At 45.8% G+C, this 15,915-nt stretch overlaps 1 long non-coding RNA gene across 1 annotated transcript; it reads right to left on the bottom strand.

Annotated features, from left to right (window-relative positions):
- Window positions 1-6,044: 6,044 nt before the first annotated feature.
- On the bottom strand, window positions 6,045-10,717 carry LOC310753797. The gene is made up of 4 exons (XR_014543458.1): window positions 10,602-10,717; window positions 9,349-9,460; window positions 8,101-8,186; window positions 6,045-6,106 (listed from the first exon to the last, which is right to left on the bottom strand). It is a non-coding gene; the product is annotated as an uncharacterized lncRNA (long non-coding RNA).
- Between the last annotated feature and the right edge of the window lie 5,198 nt (window positions 10,718-15,915).

Genomic DNA, 15,915 nt, shown 5'->3' with positions numbered 1-15,915 from the left:
AAAAAAACTCATTACAAGGAGTCATTTCAGGAGATCTTGGACTCTGTATCAGACCCTGATGGCAAAGGTGGTTCTGTTAGACTATGAACCACCTGAAAGAGTCTCCTGGTACTGTTTTCACCAACAGATCACAGTGCCAGGTTTAGACCACAGTGCCACCCGCGTCCCTCCTGCACATCCATACCCTGGGGCAAGTCTGGGGATGGGCTCTTGGTTTCTTTGGCCAACTAACTGCTCAGTAAGTGTCACCTTTGGGCACTTCCCTGGGTGGGGTGGGGTGGGGGGCAGGGTGTACACGTGTCCTCACGCTTGAGGGATTATGGCGGGAGATAGAGGGGGAAAGAGTCCTTTCCTTAAGGGCAAGAATGGCGTTGGAATGGAGGAAATTGATGCAGGAGGTTGATTTTCGAGGATTTTCTGAAGTGAGGGGCTTTTCCTAAGCCGGCAGTTCATAAGGGAAGGGGCTTGACAGATTTCTTGCAACAAAGGATCACTTTTGGCAATAGAAACCAGGTAATGGGCTTTTGATGGACTGAGTCCATTGTTCTCTCAGCCGGCGGCCACTCAGGAGCTCAGTCAAGCTGGCGAAGCTCCGCTGCTCTACAGAACGGAAACAGGCAGCAGCACAAGAAAGATTCTGTCCACTAGAGGCCGCTAAGCGCTATTGGCTAGCTGTCCAAATCCGATGCTTTTGACTGGGCTATACGCAGCAGTATGTAAATACAGAGTTCATTCCCAAGTCCCCGTTCATATTGATACGCTTTCATACCAGAAACAGGGAAGCAGGGTCTTTTCTTCATAAAAAAAGATGTGGTGCTTGGTGCGACAGGGGAAGGAAAGGGCTTTCTCGAGCTCATTGTCTCACGCCCTAGCTATGTGGAGGGGTTTCTGGGGAAGGCGAGATCCCTAGCAAATTTTCCCCTCGGAAATTCCGTATAGCATATTCTTAGAAAAGGGGAAAAAAAGAAAAAAGGAGGGGGAGAGAAAAGACTGAAAGGGAAGAAAGGTTTCCTCTGTTCCCCTCCACTCTTCCAAATAATTCCGAGCTGAGGTGCAGAGCTCTTTCCTCCCTTGTGACCTCCCCACCCTCCTCCTCCTCCCTTCCACATAACTGGCTGTGTCACCTTGCCTGCCAATCATACCTCCCTTTGAACTGAAGCAGATTTCCATCCCTGTTTGTGCCAGTTCTGGAGTCTAAAAGCCGAGGACCTAAATCAGCCAAAGGAAAATGACACCCTTCCTACCCACACAAAAATGCAACTTTCATTGGTCTGTTTGCTACTGGACGTGGGTTTGTTTTTTTCTTTTGTTTTAAGAAGCGAAGCAATAGCTCATTTGCTTTTGAGTGTGGGAGTCTGCAATTCTTGGTGTTCCAGGGCTTTTTGCAAGTTGGAGTTGCCTCCAGTCCACCCCGGATGTAAGAACAGTCCTTCTGGATTAGACCAATGGATGATCTAGTCCAGCACCTTGTTCCCCATAGTTGCCCAGCAGAGGCTCACAACAAGCCCATAAGCAGGACCAGTGGTGTAGCGTGGGGGTGCAGGGGGGGGGGCGGCCGCACCGGGCACAACATCTGGGGGTTAGGGTTAGGGGGTGCAAATCCACGGGTTAGGGGGCGCAAATTACTTGCCTTGCCCCGGGTGCTGACAACCCACGCTACGCCACTGAGCAGGACCTGAGTGCAATGGCCCTCTCCCACTCATATTCCCAAGCAGGGCCGGACCTCTGATGAGCCAGAGTGAGGCAGCTGCCTCAGGCGGCCGATGCTGAGGTGAGGGGATTGAGCTGGGAGTGGCCTGTGGCCTGGCCTGTACCCCTATGTTAGCTGACTGCTCTCAAGTGCAGGGAAAGCTCCTGTCCTTTCCAAAGTACTTGGAAGAAGATTCAACAGTCAATCCAATTGGCTTCGGTACAGGAAAGATTTTGGGGTGTTTTACTGTTTTGGATGTTTCAATTTGCTGGCAGCGCCCAGAATGGCTGGGGCAACCCAGTCCGATGGACAGCATAGAAATCTCAACGTTGAATTTGTCTGATTTCCTTTCAGAGCCATTCAAGTTGGTACTTTTCAGCACCTATGGGTGTAGTGGCATCTGGACCATGGACCTCTCAGCTGGTGACTTGTGGGAATCAGTCTGCAGCTCACCACACCTCAGCCTGTGGGATGTATCACCAGAGATTACAGAACCCCAGCCGAGACTTCAGAGATGTCATGCTCTCAGCAGAGCAGCTTCTTCCAGAGCAGTGGCGGAGCAAGGTGGGGGCGGTCCGCACTGGGTGTCATCCTGCGGGGGGGGGGAGAGAGACACTGTAGGCTTGGGAAGCTGGGGGTCGTGGGTGGGCGCTCCCGGCTGGAGGAGGCAGGCAGGGGAGAGGATGGGAAGGAGGCAGGTGAGCAAAGAACAGTTTCAAGTGCTACCACAGGTTCCGCATAATATCTGTATTGCATTGTTTAGTGTGGCAGCACCTGCCCTTTGGAACTCCCTGCCTCTTGCAACAAAGCACGTGCCTTTGCTAGACGCTTTTCAGGCACCTGCTAAAAGCATTCTTGTTGAGGCAAGCATACCTAGAAGCTTAGGAAGTTGAAGTAATTTTCATCTCTTTTAATATTTTAGCTTTTGTATGTTTTGAAGTAGGATTGTTAATTTTTCTTGATTTGACTGCTGTGGTGGTTTTTTGTTTTGGTAAACCACTTTGCAGGCTTTTTAAAATTAATTTTATTAAATAAAGAAGCAATAGTAAAGGGAAAGGGACCCCTGACCATTTGGTCCAGTCGTGACCGACTCTGGGGTTGCGGCGCTCGTCTCGCTTTCCTGGCCGAGGGAGCCGGTGTACAGCTTCCAGGTTATGTTGCTAGCTTGTCTAAGCCGCTTCTGGCGAACCAGAAGAGCAGTGCACGAAAACGCCGTTTACCTTCCCGCCGGAGCAGTACCTATTTATCTACTTGCACTTTGACATGCTTTCGAACAAAGAAGCAATACATAGAACTAATAATAGAAATATATACGAAAATATATATTCCCCCCCTCCATTTTCTTTATTTTTCCTTCTCTTCCTCCTGCTGCTGCTCCTCCTCCTCCTCATGTTCCTCACCTGAAGGAAAAGCCAAAGAACCACCATTAAAATTGGTGCCTGGTATGTGCAACCATATGGTGTATTTTTATTCTTTTTGGCAAGAAAATGGGCACACAAGGAGGCAGCAAACCTTTGTGCCCTTCAGAAGCACATGCACAGTCTGCTACTGGCCTCTGGTCTCCTTCGCATGGGGTGGGGGTGGGGGGGAGGCCACCCCTTCCACGCAGCGAAGGCGACCCTGGCATGGCTACCAGCTGCCCACAAAGGCGCACTAAACTGGGCTCCAGACTGTGGTGGGACTCCCCTAAGCCCCAGCCAACATGGCCAGGGCTCATCATGGATGATGGGACTTGAAACCCAACATCATTGGGAGGGAGGGCCATGTGAAGACAGGATTCTCAAAAATACCTCTGGCTTGCGGCTCCCGGAGTGTTTCTGGCAACGCCTGGAGTTTCTCTTCAAGCTCCCGGAGCTTCACACGCAATGCTTGAGTTTTCTTAAGTACTGTTTCAGCTCCATGCCACACCTCAGCCAAAAGAGCTGCTTTAACTCAGAAAAAGAAGGGAGCATCTGTGCATGTCATTCTGGTCAAGTTGCACCAAAGTGGGACTTGTTCATCTGAGCTCCACAAGCTGGTTTTTTTAATTGTTTGACTGGGGTTGTTTGTTGGTTTTTCTTTAATTTGGGGCAAGGCCTTTTTATGTGCCCTTTTAATCCCCAAGAGCCAGCACTGTAAATCAGTTTTAAGGGAGTCTTACAACCACAGCTGTCGCCACCCCCACCCCCACCCCCATCAGCAGTTACACATAAAGGCTTTTAAAACTTATTTAATATCTTTTTTAAAAAGTTAACCTTGTAATTCCTATATCATTTTAAACACTTTGAAATACTTTCTAAAATTCTGCTTTTTAACTTTTATGTAAATGATGTAATAAAGGAACCCAAATGGCCAGATATTTCCCTGTTTCAGTTTTATCCCATAATGTATCCATTTTGCTACATGCCAACGATACGGTGTTGTTAGCACAAACGCAAATGGGTATGAGGCGATTACTAAAGAACTTTGGGAGACTGTGCCGTAACAAAGAGTTGAATACAAATTATTCCAAGACAAAAGCCGTAGTATTGGGGGCACAGCCCAGGAAGCAGAAATGGCTCCTAAATGGACAAGCCATTGAACAAGCCAGGCATTTCAACTACAGTGGTACCTCTGGTTGCGAACGGGATCCCTTCCGGAGCCCCGTTCACATCATGAGCAGCACGCAACCCGCGTCTGCGCGTGTGTGGGTTGCGATTTGCCGCTTCTGCGCATGCGCGTGACGTCATTTTGAACGTCTGCACATGCGCGAGCAGCGAAACCTGGAAGTAACCCGTTCCGTTACTTCCGGGTCGCCGCGGGAGGCAACCTGAAAAGACGTAACCTGAACCGAGCGGAACAAGAGGAATGACTGTATTTGAGGATTTGCTTCTCTGATAGGAGTACTGGGTCTCATCAGATGACAGCCTCGGCCTTGAAGGCATCAAGATCTGCACAAGCAATTCTCAGCTTTACCAGAACTGAAGGCGGCAATGGGATTGCCCCTGCTCCGAGAAGATATACAGTGGTAACTCGGAAGTCAAACAGAATACATTCCAGAAGTCCGTTTGACTTCCAAAACATTCGGAAGCCGCGGAAGCCCCGTCGGACATTTGGGCTCCAAAGAACATTCACAAACCGGAACACTCACTTCCGGGTTTGTGGCGTTCGGGAGCCAAAACATTCGAGTCGCAAGGCGTTTGGGATCCAAGGTACTACTGTATTGGTAAGGCACCCCCACAGGTAACATGGGGGTGGGGAGGAGAACGATAGGAGGGGATCGGGAGAGACAGGGAAGCCCGGAGGGAACGCCCCACCTAGCCCAGCTCCGACCCCAAGCCAGTATCACCAGCGGCTGGAGCAAAAGAGCAGAGGAACCGCGCACCGGGGACCGGCTGGGGGCTAGAAGAATGTGGCGTGGACCCTCCCCTGCCAGTGCAGGGGGGCACAGCAAAAACCATGCTTTATTTTATTTAGTTTATTTTCAGTCCATTTCTTATCAGTATTTTCAAACCCGATGAACCCAGGTAGGCGGCCTGAACCATTGGAGCCCATTTCCTGGAACCGCCGCCTCAGCCCTGATCTAGGGACCCGACACCAAGCCCTGGGGGTCCCACAGGAGAATTAAAACTGCCCCTTTTTCTTGTTCCCTTCTCTCTCTCTCTCTCTCTCTCTCTCTCTCTCTCTCCTCCCCCCCTCCTCCTCCTTCTTCTTTAGTTATACATACAACCCTCCCTTTTTTATTAATACATTATTACTCATTATTCATCCATTTCTATTCACTTCTTACTCATTTACTCATTTTTATTATTATTACTCATTTTTTCTTTTTTTAAAAAAAGTTTTTTTTTTAATTTCTCATTAATGAATTCTACATATACCGTATTTTTCGCTCTATAGGACGCACTGGAATATAGGACGCACCGGACCATAGGAGGGAGAGAACAAGGGGGAAAAAAAAATTCCCCCTCTCTGCTAAACGTCCCTTCAGCGAAGCGGCAGGAGAAATGGAGCCCCTTCCATTTCTCCTCCCGCTTCGCTGAAGGGGCGCTGCACAGAGAGGGAAACTGTGCAGCGCCTCTCCAGCGAAGCGTAGCCTGGAGAGCAAGAGGGATCGGTGTGCACTGACCCCTCTCACTCTCCAGGCTTCAGGCGGCTATCCGCAAGCCTTCGGAGCGCAGAATTCCATTAGCCTTTACATTTTTAACTTTGGACTCTTATCTGCAAACTCCCAACCCCACCTCCCCACCTTAACACTGGGAGGGCCATGTCCCTGGAATTTGAGAAGACAGGATTCTCAAAAATACCTCTTCCTTGCGGCTCCTGGAGTATTGCAGGCAACGGCTGGAGGTTTTCTACAGGCTCCTGGACCTTCATAGGCAATACTTGATCATCATTAAGTACTGTTTCCGCCCCCGTCTTAGGGCTATTGGGCGCCTTCTTCAGTATTTCAACATCCTGGAGAGGACAGACACTTCCTGCTAGACATTTAGTCCAGACATTTACAGAAGGCACAGAGGCACTGGTTGAAGAAGTTGGGAATGAGCAGACAGTGCTTTTGCTGAGAAGGAGCTCCACCACAGAGTGCTAAAGAGCTCTTTCCCTGAATTGTTGGAACCCAATACTAAGAATTCGTCAAGAATGTATAACTTGCTGTTGAAATGGAATACACAAGATGAGATGGTTAAATCAGCTATGATTAAATGGGCACAAGACATTGGTCATGACATTATGTTTGCTGACTGGGAACAGTTATGGACTACCGGTATAAAATTCACGGCATGTAATGCCTTAAGAGAGAACATTATGAAAATGATGTACAGGTGGTACATGACCCCAGTCAAGCTTGCAAAAATCTATCATACGCCCAATAATAAATGCTGGAAATGTAAGGAAACTGAAGGTACTTTCTATCACCTTTGGTGGACGTGCCCAAGGATCAAGGGCTTCTGGGAAATGATCTATAATGAAATCAAGAAAGTACTTAAGTGTACCTTTCACAAGAAACCAGAGGCCTTCCTCCTGGGCAAAGTAGGCCAATTGGTGTCAAGGAAAGATAGGACGTTCTTTATGTATGCTACAACAGCAGCAAGAGTTCTTTTAGCAAAGTATTGGAAGACACAAGAACTACCCACGCTGGAAGAGTGGCAGACGAAGGTGATAGACTATATGGGACTGGCTGAGATGACTGGCAGAATCCGTAACCAAGGGAAAGAGACGGTGGAAGAAGATTGGAAGAAATTTAAAATTTATCTTAAGAACTGTTGTAAAATTAATGAGTGTTAAAATGTTATGGGTAATGTAAAACAGAATTGCAGTGACAAATAATTGGGTAAGAGAAAAAGGATTAAAGAAAGTGAATTATAAGTAATTGAAATTAGGAGTTGCTGGGAAAATTTAAAACAGGGATGCAGAAAAGGGAGGCATGGGAAAGTCGTTGAAACAAGGTTTAAGAAAAAGAGGTTATGAAATTATACGTGTTTGTATGTTTGTTTGTTTGTGTACTGTCAGCTGTGTTGTGTTTTGATATATGTTGGAAAATCAATAAAAATTTATAAAAAAAAAAAAAAGAGCTCTTTCCCTAGCCTGCAGGTGCCAGAAGGCCAAGCGCTGGTGTTGCAGTGGTGGTACTTCAGAGGAGTATGAGAAAAGGCTGCTCTGGATTCTGGGTATATAAATGGCCTTGCCTGAAGCTGTGGATTGTGCTCTGCATTAGCAGAGAGGCTCTACTTAGTTGCAAATGAAGCACATTTCAGTTCTTATAGAAACCGGTGTTTCCATGCATGCTTGTTCAGGAACTCTGTGAACTAGACAGCCGCTGTTTTAAACTGGCCCTTTTTCTGGCAGGTTAAACGATTAAAGTTGACTTGATTCACTTCAGCCGCCAACTACCCTTCTAAGCAACCAGAGCAATTACAAATAAAAGGCTCTCCAACCGCACGCTATCCCTATCTGCAAGCAAGCTCTCCCACAAAGTGGGGGGGGGACAAGGGATCCCCTCTGCTGTGCTTTGCCTCAACGCCCCAAAGACAAGCCGTCCAGCTGGAGAAAAGGGGGGAGGGGTGTACGCCACAGGAACGGCCAAGAACGCTGTTTTTTGCTCAGCAATGAGGCGTTAAAGCAGACATACCTTCCTCTGGGTGTGCTCTCTCGAGTCGGGCTCTCCCTCTTCTCAGCGGCGGCTACACCAAGGTCGGGGCACCCCCCCCAGCCAGCGGATTGGCTGGCTGGAACTGGCTGGAATGTCCCCGGATTTAATTAATGTCCCCGGATGTAGTCGGGACCTCTGATGCTGCTTGCTGCCATGGCGTCAGCCATGTTGCAGCGCAGGAAGTCCCCAGGCGTAAATCCGGGGACATTCCAGGGACAAATTTCTGCCGGGGACAGATTGCTGAATCCGGGGATTGTCCCTGGCAACTGGGGACGCCTGGTAAGCCTCCTTCTGGCCTTACCTGAGCAGCAAGTGCAGCTTGTCCTGGATCACCGTGGATCCCTTCAGCTGCCATCAAGCTCCCAGGTTTGGATCTGTTGTCCTGACCTGATTTTTAAATAGAATTCCATTAGCCTTTACATTTTTAACTTTTGACTCTTATCTGCAAATGCGCAGCCCCACCTCCCCACCTTAACACTGGGAGGGCCATGTCCCCGGAATTTCTGAAGACAGGATTCTCAAAAATACCTCTGGCTTGCGGATCCTGGAGTGTTGCTGGCAACGCCTGGAGTTTCTCTTCAAGCTCCTGGAGATTCACACGGAATGTTTGAGTTTCCTTAAATACTGTTTCAGCTGCATGCCACACCTCAGCCAAAAGAGCTGCTATCACTCAAAAAAAGTTTTAAAAGTTTTTTTTTTAATTTCTCATTAAAGAATTCTATATATATATATCCACTATTCCATCCCCACTCCCCCCTTTTTCTATTTACTTATTACAATGGTTTTTTTCTTTTCCTTCTCTTTTCTGAAAAAACAGACTATTTTCAGCAGGATTTTTTGTGTTTTCTTTTTCTTTCTTTCTTCTTTTTCTCTCTATCTTTTTTCTCTGTTCCTTATCTTTTCTTTTCCATCTTGTCTTTTGTCTGACACTATAACTTGAACCACCATAGCGACTTTTGATTTTTAAATAGAATTCCATTAGCCTTTACATTTTTAACTTTTGACTTTTACATTTTTAACTTTTAACTTTTGACAAGCTCCCAGGTGTGGATCTGTTGTCCTGACCTGAATACAAAAGAAGTGATTTTACATCTCCATTCCAACACGAAACGAAAGCCCAGAGCCTGGCTTCATGCTCCCCCTCATCTGGAATATGGTCACTTCCAGAACCTCCCAGCCCAATGATCTCCTTGTAGAGGACTGCTTGTATGACAGAGAGGTTTTCTGTGGAGTGCTGCCTCCCTCTGCTGGTGCAAGCTGTTTCTCCAGCAGAAAAAATGCTTCCTGGTAGATTGGAAATGGCCACCCCTCTTTCTCCAACCCATTCCATATGCATCCCGACCCCAACTATCAGGATTTGCCATCTGGCCTGACTCTACAGTGCTGCTGATACACAAGATAGGCAATAGCCTGCCACTCACTAACCTAACTGCAGCCTTGCAGGAAAAGATTATAAGAGCAGCCAGAGATTTTGTAGTCCAGCCTATTCACATAAGCAGACCAGTCCTCTGCAGCGCACACCCTCCTACTCAAAACCAAGTCAGCTCACCGCCATAAACTGGGCCTCTTTCTCCTGCTTCACTTCTGAGATATTTCAGGGCAGGCTGGATTAAAGTCGGCTCACATTCCTGGCAAGGCTGTTTTCGTCCACGGAGTTTGTTCTATGAGACACATGAGCCAAATAGCCGAGGAGACAGTTTTTTAGCTGCCTGTCATTCATACACTTTATACGGAAAGGATTTCAGGGGCAGATGCTCTTTTTCTGCATGGAGGGTGGGGGTTTCCAAAGGAGCACTATTCAGACCTGCATTCATGGCTTATGAGTCGTAGCCGTGTGACAACTGCACCTCATGCTGATGTGTTGAAGGGCTGATGTTGCACTTCCAGGTAGAAGAGCTCATTGGCATTATTTTAGGCTCTGTGTCAATTGACTTTGTGACATAATGGTGGGGGGGAGTTCTTATTTTTAGAGTATTTACCTGCAACCTATTATGTGGGAATCTCAAGGTACTTTACAACTAGGTCAGAAAATAGGCAAACATTGAAATGCAGCAGAATAAACAGGCCTACAGTAAAAAAATATCCTTCAAAGCCCATATTGGCTGGCAGCAGCATCCCCCCAAGTCCATGATGGATAAACACTTTCCCCACATGGAGCAGAATTGCACCCATGTTGGCAAAGGCCTCCTTTCTAGAAGGGGGAGCAGAGGCTGCCCCCACCCACTGCTCTCTTCTCCCAGGCATCTGAAGAGACAAACGGCTCCCCTTCTCTACCTGTGTACCACAAGCCTGAATTGCAAGACAGTTCCCACTTTGGGGCAACAGGGAACAAACATGCAGAGGACGAGTTCTGAGGCTCCCCCAACAAAGCCATTTCCCTGGGCCCACCTGCCAGCCTGCTGCTGGCTGGCTGCCCACCCACAGGAAAACGGCACGATTCTCCCCACCAAGAGGACATAACAAGAAGATGGGGACTATAACATAGGACTTCCTAACTTGTGAGTTCTGATGAGCCGCTGCTGCTTCCCCAGTTTAAAGGATGGCGGCTCAGGTGAGCCATTAAGCTAGAAGGAGGAAAAGGACCGACCCCGGGATGGGCTGTCTGCCTTCCTTTTGCCTTCCACCTCACGACATCCTTCCCCAGCCTGGTGCACTCCAGGTGTTCCGGGCTCCATCTCTCACCAGGCCCAGGCGGTATGGCCAGGGGTCAGGGATGGGGGCAGTTGTCCAAAGCAGCTGGAGAGACTCAAGGAGGGCATTACAGCCTCAAAGCCCTTTCCCTACCTCTCAATCTGGACTTACCTGGCCTTGCCCCTGGCCGCCTTTAGCCAGATCAGCTGTGCTCGGAGCTGGGACAGACCCCTCTGGAGACTTAGAGGTAGAGGAAACAGCCTGGGTCCCCTGGAGAGCACTCCCAAAGGAGATGCCCTCAAAGCTGATCATACTTTTCCTACTCCCAGACTGCACGCTAGAGAACGTCGCTGCACACTGGTGACCCATTCCCTGGGTGGTGCACTGGGAAGAAGAAACCTCATCCAGAGATGGGAGGGAAGCACTTTGGCCAGTGCCATGGGGCCTTTCTTCGGCAAGCTGCTCGGGGACCTGCAATGGAGCACTGCCCAAGGAGGAGGAAATGTGGGAGGCCTGCTGGGAAGGCTGCTGGGACCCCGACTCTTCCTGGCTAAGGGAAGCAGCTCTTCCAGTGGTATCTCTGGGAACAGAGGGCATTGAAGTGAGCTGGCAAAGAGAAGGCTCAGCCAGGTGGGAGCCGGAGGTCTCTGGGGTCGCATCCAGGGATTCGTTGGGCGAACTTTTCTTCTCCATTCTGTGGACACGAAGGCAAGTCTTCTGACCACTGTACCAGCTGGTTTCAAAGGCTATTTTTTATGAAAGCTTGAAAAACAAAGAAAACACAATATACAGAAATCAGTGTCAGATATCAAGCATTTTGAAAACATAAAAAATGAAAAGAAACAGAAGACGAAAAGCTTTCTTCTTTGTTGCAAAGTAATTCCCAAGAATAAGCCCAGAGTAGGTAGGCCTTTTTACTCCTGGGGAAATCACCGGCAATTTCATGCCAAATGCAGCAGAGGGAAGGGGCACAGGAGCTGCTATGAAACAGACGATCCTCCAATCACAGCTGTTTGATACAGGGATGGAATCAATCCTTTTGCTTCAGTAAAAACCTCAAGGGTTGTAGGTTGTGGTTAAATGAACTGGATGGTGTTACAAAGGATCTCAAAATGAAACACCGTTTTTCAATTTGAAAACTGTTGAATGATCTTTACCTATCCTGGGAACAGTACATGAAGAACTACATGAAGATGGAGACTTCCGGTCGGCGCCAACGCTAATGGCCGCCTCCTGCTGAGCTCTGCTCAGGGAGGCTTCTTCACGAGTTCGGGTCTGACCGCTACGGCGAAGCGGGGACCCCTAAAATCTCAGACGCGGAAGCCTGAGAGCAAGGAGGCTCGGTGGGCACCTTAAGCGCCCCCCCTTACTGCAAAGGAGTCTTTTTAAAGGCTCCGGAGCGGCATCGGGGAGCGCGGTGCTGAGAGCCGCTACCCAGCCCGTGGAGTGAAGCCGCGTTGCCATTGACGGAGAGCGCCGATTCCTTCCTGACATTTGGAACTTAAATTGGACTACCGTGAGTAAGATTGAACAACAAATCTAAAAGGAAACAATTTGAAATTGGCTGAAAACGGAGAAGGCAAAAAGTAAGGAAGTCTGCCTTCCTCGGACTGCATGTAAATAAAGCAACGGACAGGAAGCTGCAATTTGACAGAAAGCAGCCTTTAAATTGACGGACCCTGACATTGGACTTAAATCCCCCCCTTAGCAGGCAGGGGCAGGGGGGGGAAGATTGAGGATTTGTTTTACCTGCATGAAAGAAGCTTAGAAGGGGAAAGTTCTGCCGTTTTAAACCCTTGGGGAGGACTGCCTGGAAAGTGAGTCACCGGGAAGAAGAGCTGTCATTAGAGACTAGCAACAAAGTTGGGCTCTTACATCTGTGCAACAAGTAAAGACCTTATTGGATACAAATTGGGTACTCTGGAAAGATACAATTTGATACCATTTGGAAAATATTGGAATAGGCTGTTATTTTTGTTACTTTTGAAGGGAACCTTTTGTTCTTTGTACTTGGAACTTTGTGCGACTCCCTCTAGAGGCTGCAGGAAAATAGCTACGACTCTCACTGTGGGAAACAGGCTTGTGGAATTTCCCATTTGAAAGCAATTCCCGTGGGAAAGACCTTGGGATATGAGTGGGCCAATAGAAGAGAGGATAACGAGAGCTAAGAGCAAAGTTGACCATAAGAGAAGGGCCTCAGTAACAAATCCAATTGTGGCTGCTACAACTTCTCCCATGGATACTGTGGCAGTGGCAAATGCACTTGTTAAAATAAATGAATCTTTGGAAGCTCTCACAAAGCAAAGCACTGAAAATTCTAAACAACTGACTGAACTGTCAACAAAAATAGATAAAAACACAGAGACAATAAATAAATTAGTCCAAGAAAGTGAGGCAACTAGAAAGATTGCAGAGGAAGCGAAAACTTCTGCAGAGGAAGCAAAAGTGTCTGCAGGAACCACACAGGAAAAGTTGGTGCCAGTCTGTAAAAAGTTAGAAGAACATGATGCTGCCCTGTCTTTACTGGAATTACAGAGGAAAAGTAGAAATTTGAGACTAAGATTGATTCCAGAAAATGAAAAGGACAATTTGATAGAATATCTTACAAAAGAATTTCTGGAATTTTGGCAGGACAGCTTGAAAGAAGAGGAATTTAAGATAATAACTGCTTTCAGACTGGGCAGGAAACAAAACAGAAAGAGCCCTAGAGACTGTTTAATAACTCTGAGATCTCAGGAGGAGAGGGACAAGATATTAAATTTACATTTTCAAAGAGCTCTTGAGATTGGAGATTTTCGTGTGCAGATTTTCAAAGATATTCCTAAATATATCTTGGAAGTGAGGACCTACTACAAGGACTTGGTCACCTTACTGAGAAAGAACAACATAACATTCAGATGGGAGTTCCCGCAAGGCCTGTCTTTCAACTACAAAGGAAAGAAAATTAAGATAAAAACAGTGCAAGACAAAGAACAATTTTTGGCAAGGAATGAGGAGGACCTCTGGAAGGAAACGGTGGACACTACAGACTTAGCAGAAATACCAGACATTTCAAACTTATCTTTTGGAATTAAAACACCAACAGAAGAAGGTCTGCTTGGAGCAGTTGGAGGAGTAACAAAGTAAACAACAAGATGTCTCTGCAAATTTTAAGCTGGAATTGTAATGGACTGAATCTCCCCAGAAAAAGGAGGGAGGTGTTTCATATTTTAAAAAAAGAACAATTGGACTTGATTTGTCTACAAGAAACCCACGTGACCAGAGTGCACCGAAAATTACTTATTAATAAAAGATTAGGACAAGAATTTATTTCATCTGATAAAGTGAAGAAAAGAGGAGTGGTGATTTATGCAAAGGAAAAGTTGGTTCCCAAATTAATATTTAAAGATGAACAAGGAAGATATTTGGCAATTGAAATTCAAGTTCAAGGAGAAAAATTATTAATAATAGGAGTTTACGCACCGAACGAAGGGAAGTCAGAATTTTTTTAAGAAATTGCATGAGACATTAATGGACTATTTGGATAATAATGTAATTTTAATGGGAGATATGAACGGAGTCGTCTCTACAAATATGGACAAAGCACAAAGACAGGTGGTCTCCAAGGATGGGAGACTACCTAAGACCTTTTTTGAAATGACTGACAATATGAATTTGATTGATATTTGGAGAACAAGGAACCCTCTTGAGAGAGAGGGAACTTTCTTCTCTGAGGCAAAAATGACTTGGACTAGAATTGACCAAATATGGGTAACTAGTGGGATGGCATCAAAGATTAAGAAAGTGGAAATCTGCCCAAAGACTTGTTCCGACCATAACGCTGTAAAGATGGAGATGAACCCAACAACAGCTGGTTCCTTTAGATGGAGGATGAATGACTCCCTGTTTAGAGATGAAGAGGTGTACCAAAAGGCCCAGAAAGTGGTAAAGGACTATTTTGAGATAAATCTGAGAACAGAAGTGGAAAAAAGAGTAATTTGGGACGCAAGTAAAGCCGTCATGCGAGGATTTTTAATACAACAGAATGCCATAAAAAGGAAGAGACAGAATGAGCAAAAGGACAAGATTTTGTTGTTTTTTTTTAATAAATGTTTATTAGAGTTTTACAAGACATAAAAATCAAACACTACATATACCAACACATAACAACAACAACAAAAAATTCACACATAATACAGAAAAAGAAAAAAGAAAAAAGAAAAAAAAATCCACTTTTAACTTCCAAAATTTCGTATTCCTCTTTCCTGACCTCCTCACATCTCCCTTTTTTGTGTTCCTCTTTATTCCGTCAGATTCAGCAAATTCTAACCCTCTTTCAAATTTCATTTATAATTATAGGCTCCCACTTATAAAGACTCTAGTTTCCCCTCTTTTTTGAATCCTTTTTTTCCTACCTCCTTTAACCATATTCCAAATGCCATGTTACCTTTACATCCCACATCATTTTAACATTCAAACAGTTTACAATGTTTCTGTAGATAGTCTTTGAACTTTTTCCAGTCCTCTTCCATCGTTTCTTCTCCCAGGTCTCGGATTCTGCCGGTCATTTCTGCCATCTCCATATAGTCTATCACTTGCGTCTGCCATTCTTCCACGGTGGGCAAATCTTGTGTCTTCCAATATTTGGCAAGAAGTATTCTTGCTGCTGTTGTTGCGTACATAAAAAATGTTCTGTCTTTCTTTGGCACCAATTGGCCGACTATGCCCAAAAGGAAGGCCTCTGGTTTCTTGGGAAAAGTAAATTTAAATACTTTCTTCAGTTCATTGTAAATCATTTCCCAGTAAGCCTTAACCTTTGGGCACGTCCACCAAAGATGAAAGAATGTTCCCTCAGCTTCTTTGCATTTCCAGCACTTATTATCAGGCAGGTGATAAATTTTTGCAAGCTTAACTGGGGTCATGTACCACCTGTAAATCATTTTCATTATATTCTCTTTTAAGGCATTACATGCCGTAAACTTCATACCGGTGGCAAAAGGACAAGATTTTGGAAAAGATAAAAGAAGGAGAAAAAAGATTGAGATCCAAACCAAAGTCACATGAAATTTTGAGAGAAATTAAGTTTTACCAGAGACAATATATGGAACTGATGAACCAAGAGATAGAATGGAAAATAAAACAAATGAGACAAAAGACATTTGAATCGGCAGATAAATGTGGGAAACTCTTGGCATGGCAATTGAAGAAGAGACAAAAACAGAATACGGTCACAAACTTAGAAGTGGAGGGAAAGAACATTTACAAACCAAATGAGATTAGAAACTGTTTTCAGAGCTATTTCAGGAGACTTTATGCACAGGGGCCGGTGAATGAAATAGAAATAGAAGAATTTCTTTAAAAGTATGGATTACAAAAAATTTCTGAACAAAGTAGAGTGATTTTGAACCAGAAGATAACTGATCAAGAAATTGAGGGAGCCATTCAAAATATGCAATTGGGAAAATCTCCAGGACCTGATGGACTGACCTCCAGATACTACAAAGCT

The sequence above is a fragment of the Podarcis filfolensis genome (genome assembly GCF_964270895.1).
Source record: "Podarcis filfolensis genome assembly, chromosome: W".
Classification (NCBI taxonomy): domain Eukaryota; kingdom Metazoa; phylum Chordata; class Lepidosauria; order Squamata; family Lacertidae; genus Podarcis; species Podarcis filfolensis.
The sequence above is the reverse complement of the archived record's forward strand: the minus strand, read 5'-3'. Positions and strand labels throughout refer to the sequence as shown.